This window comes from Lupinus angustifolius, chromosome LG03 (assembly GCF_001865875.1).
Source record: "Lupinus angustifolius cultivar Tanjil chromosome LG03, LupAngTanjil_v1.0, whole genome shotgun sequence".
In the NCBI taxonomy this organism is placed as follows: Eukaryota; Viridiplantae; Streptophyta; class Magnoliopsida; order Fabales; family Fabaceae; genus Lupinus; species Lupinus angustifolius.
In genome coordinates, this window is record NC_032011.1 from 6,566,445 (window position 1) to 6,572,157 (window position 5,713).

A 5,713-nucleotide genomic window follows, 5' to 3' on the forward strand; every position below is an offset into this window, starting at 1 on the left:
ACAAGAACCTACTATTTTATACTGTGATAATAATTCTGACAGGTACATAACACAAATGCAGTCTTCCATGAAAGGACTAAGCACATCGAGATTGATTGCCATGTTGCAAGAGAACATCTACAAAACAAGCTATATCATCTACTTCATATTACTACAAATGAACAAACTACAGACCTCCTAACCAAGCCTCTTGAACCTTCCATCTTTCATCACTTATTGTCCAAGCTTGTAGTAATCAATATATATTCTCCAGGTCGAGGGGGGTAATGAATTCAAGAAAATCTATTTGCCACTGATGCACCAGTCCCACCAATTCAGCTTACCATTGATGCACCAAACTATACTTTTGATCAAGCCATATGCACCAGTTTCTGTCGTGACCGTATCTCCAAGCACCAAGTCTTAGCCTAATGCATTATCCTGGCCAGCTAACCATATCTACTTGGCTATTGTTTCTAGCTGTTGGGTAGTTTAGGCATAGACTTACCAACATATCTCTCTTTTACGCATTTGGTTAATTAGGCTGGTTTGTTGTCGTTTGTTAGAAGTTAGTTTAGTTTGTTACTTGGCTCATAAGCCATCTTCACTTTGTATATACTGTTCACATATTCATCCATTGTAGATCTTCAATTCAATTCAATAACAAAAGAGGAAATTTAGGCTTACATCTCCAAAATGAGTTCATCTTTTAAAAACATTAAACATTGTGTCATCACACATAACACAACCCTTACACCACACCAAATTATTTCTGAAGTAATTAAACATTGGTTTAAGAGTTGTTAAGGAAGTGAAAAATATTATTTTATGTTGGGTAGCAGAAACGATCATTGCACAACATTGACCATAAATAATCAAATAAATGGTGGCATATAATAAATAAAAGAAAAGAAGACAAGATAATTGTTAACGAGGTTCAGCCAATTGTAAGTTTGTAGCTACGTCCTCAGGAGCGTTGAGAGCTACCACTATATTATCAAAGAATAAATTTTAGAAGCTCTAGCACATCTTGTGTCCAAATATCCATAAGGACTTTCTAATTGATGCTTATAATTGGTGTGATGCAAGTAATAAAAAGGAATATGAGTCTAATATATAACATCATACATTCTTCCATTCTAATATTAGGCAATGTGAACTAATACAATAATATATTTGAAACATGAGAAAAAAATGTATGTACTGACAGTATATGAATTTTATATATTGTCATTGCATCATCCACCATTTATATTTAATTATTTTATATTTAAAAAAAAGTAATTCAAATAAATAGTGAATGACGAACTATATGTATATAAATATTTATAATGTGAGTGTATAAATTTTAAACTGTTTGAAACATCTCAACAAATTAGATTTAAGTCTTTATATTGTGTTTCTTAAACATTCAGCACATTTGATGAATGTGGATCTGCTGTCCCACTTTTTTGTGTCCCGTTGTGTGTCAATCAAATGAAAATTTGACAAACTTGAAAAGAAAATTAAGAAAAATATAAAATAACATCTTTATGTGATTTGGTGGGATATCATTGGCTTGAGACATGGGGACGGGAACTTTTTGCGACGAAGGATCCTCTTACTATGCTGACTTGGTTACATTATCCAAACAAAATATTGCTGGCCAATAGCTAGAACCTACAGCTGAATTCGTAATGGCTTCCTACACAAGTAATAGAACCATACAACCAAAACAACACGGGGGATTCTATATACATCCTACAGAAGTCTACGTCCTGAAATTTTTAGTGGTTGTCCCACATTTTTTTATTTATAAAAAAATATTACGCCATGCTTCATGACAAATAATTACACCCTGTACACCGCCGAAAAGTAATGCTGAAATAAAATAAAGTTTTGGTTGAGGAGATATTAAGAAAGTGAAAGTAGAAAATTAATAAAATAAAGCTTTCATTAGAAACCCTAAGTATATTTGATCTTTTGACAAATGAATAGGTTAAATTATCCTGACAAATCATTTGACGACAATGGCTATAACGCACAACAAAAGTCATATTTGCATGATTGCATCATAAAACATGCATGTAATAAGACCATACAACCAAAACATTACAAGGGACTCTATATAAACCCTACAAATTGCATCATAAAACATGCATGTAATAAGACCTTACAACCAAAACATTACACGGGACTCTATATAAACCCTACAAAAGTCTATACGAATCCTAGAATAATAAATATTCACCCATTATATTGTCACCAAATAACTTTTTTATAAAAACAAAATTAGACATTGCCTCATGACACATCACAGAACCCTTACACCCTATAAAAGTATTGCTTAAATAAAATAAAGCATTCGTTTAGGAGTTCTTAAGGAATTGACAGTTTGACACCCTTACCCCCCCCCTACAAAGTTTGCTTAAATAAAATAAAGCATTTATTAAGGAGTTGTTACGGAAGTGAAAGTAGAAAATTAAAAAAGTAAAGCACTCAATATAATAGAAAAAATACTAACCCCATTTGACCTTAAAATAACTGCTTAAATTATCCTAGTAAAAATTTCTTGGCAAAGGGTAGAACCAACATTATACCTCGTAACGGATATACAACACGTAATTAAACCACAAGACCAAAATAGTAAATGGGATTTTATATATATACACCCTACAAAAGTCTATATGCACCCTGATTAAAATGATTTCACCCATTGTCCCCACATTAACTATTTTATCAAAATCTTCACACATAATACAACCCTTACACTATACAAAAGTATTGCTGAAATAAAATAAATCTTTGGTTGAGGAGTTGTTCAGGTTGTGAAAGTGGAAAAGTAATGGAATTAAGCACTCAATATAATAGAAAAATATATTCTAAATTTTTTATATTAGGTTTCTTAAACACTAAGCATGTTTGATCTTTTGACAAATGAATATGTTAAATTATCCTAACAAAACATTTCATGCCTCCGGCTAGAATGCACAACAAAAACTCGTATGAGCTTCACAAGACATGTAATAAGACCATACAATCAAATCAATGCGAGGGAATCTATATAAACCTTACAAAAGCCTATACGCCCCCTAGAATAAAAACATTTTTACAGATTGTCCCCAACTTATTCTTTTATGAAAAGCAACATTAAACATTGCCTCATGACACATCACACAACCCTTACACTACTCTTTAAAAGTATTGGTTAAATAAAATAAAGCATTGATTATGGAGTTGTTAATAAAGCGAAAGTAGAAAATTTATAAAACTAAAACATCAAATTAATAGAAAAAATTATTTTATTTTCAAGTTTTTATGTTAAACCTTTTAAACAGTAACAGTGTTTGACCTTTAATGTATATAAGTTAAATTATTCTAACAAAACATTTCTTGCCAATGACTAAAACCCACAAAAGAACTCGTAATGGCTTCTTGCATTAAGTAATAAAACTGTTGTCTAAATTTGTTAACACATGAGATATTTATCTATTTCAATTAATGTGGAGATTGATGAGATGCTTGAAATATATTATTATATTAGTCTCATATTGCTTATTATTGGAATAAAGTTGAGTGACCAATGTTATATATTGGACTTAAGTCTCTTGTTATAAAGTACACTAGCAAGTTACCCGTGCACGGAACAATCTTTTTTGCTGCACGATTAACAACACATATTACATGTGCATTCATATGTTAAGAACATACATGTTACTTATGTATTCACATGGTTAAAAATACATATGTTACTCGTGCATTCGTATTGTTAAGAACAGACATGTGACCCATGCATTCGCATGGTTAAAACCAAACATGTTTTCGTACATTCACATTCCTAAGAAAACATATGTTACCCATACATTCCTATTGTTAAAAACATGTGTGTTACTCGTGTATTTGTCTCTTAAAACACATAAAGAATATAAATGACAATTTCGAATTTAAATTTTATAATGAAAATAAGAAACTGAAACATGATACTATGTGACTTTTTTTAAAATAAATATTTTAAAAGTTGTAGAAAATGAAATGATTTTTTTCAATTTCGATTTTTTTTTAATGAAAATAGAGATATCAAATTGTGATACTATATGAGTTTTTTTTATTAAAAAATATTTAAAAGTTACACAAAACTTCAATTTCAAATTTGATCTTTTTAATTATAACAATGAAAAATTAAAATCCTAAGAATATGAATTATGACATTAAAATTCAATGGGAAAAATATTACAAAACTTTGATGAGGAGAGAAGTACAATAAATCTTAGAGTAATAGTAAACGTTAAATAATGTTAATAGATTGATACAAATATTGAATGAATGCGGTGAAATTATATAGTTTTTTCAATTTAAATTAAACAAATACATAAGGGAAAGTGAATGAATTATGTTAAGGTTTTGTTACCAAAAGATTTATTTGTTTGCTCATCCGACGGCTCACTCACCAAGTTACACACTTACACCGCTATGTGAGAGATGAAGAAGTAGGAGAGTGATGAGGAGGTATGGGAGAGACGGAGAGGTAGTAATAGAAATGAAATGAAATGAGAAAGAGAAATAGTCTGGATGTGAAAAAAGATTTTAATCCCCTCTAATGGTGATGAATGTCTATAAATGGAAAATCATTGAGATGGTGTGCATATCTTTACCCTATTATTTGCTTGGTAATTGTTGTTGTTACCATATTTTTCTATGTCAGGAGTTCAATTACCAACAATTCTAGGTAAACTAACTTTACCTGCTCTTAGTGTTTTTTATCGATGAGAAGGTCTTTCTCAGCACATAATGGCTTGGACTTTATGCAGGATGACTTATGCTTTCTCTAGAGATGGGGTCATGCCATTATCATCATCATGGCATGAAGTTAACAAATAGGAGGTCCCCGTAAGCGTAGTTTGGCTTTCAGTTTTTATATCATTTTGCATGGCCCTGATAGTATGTATTTTATATGATAATTTCATTCTTAAGATGTAAGAAATATGCCTCTTGTGACATGAATGAATATATTATTTCATTGTTTGAATGACATAACTCTTGGATGAAGAGTCATCAATGAAATGTTAAGACTCTTGGAAAAGAGCCTAGATATAGTGCTTGATGGAAGCACTATACTAACAAGAAAAAGGACCATAAACATTGTCCATATCTCTGCCCATAAAGATTGCTCTATCAACCATCACTTAAGGAAGAGCATAGTAAGAACGGGAAGGAGATAGAAAAGTTACTCTATAAACCAAGAACACCAAACAACAACTAAATGGAGGATCGTATCGCCATGGGGAAAGGTTAGTAATCTGTAACTATTCTTATGGATGTGAAAACTATGATTTCTTAAGATCCATTTATACATTTTATACATGACTTCAAATAAAGTTTACATGTGGTATCAAAGCATTGTGTTGAAGAACTTATAGTTTTTCATTAATTTTAATTCGATCCTGAATGATGTTTTAAAATGTGTTCTTGAATGTTTAAAGAACTCATATATAATTATTTCCGCTGCATCACAGTAACAAGTAAAGAAAACAGAAATGAAATCCTAAACCCTGTATTTTTCTATTCTGTACTGTTTTGTTCTGGTATATTCTGCAGAACATGAAAATAAAATAAAAGGAATGAAGTGATTTCTATTTTTTCCAAATCAGTTTGTATATTATGCATTTTGTTTGTATAGTGCATTGTCATATTAAAAGTTAGTAATATATATATATATATATATATATATATAATATGTAATTTGGAAAGAAATAAA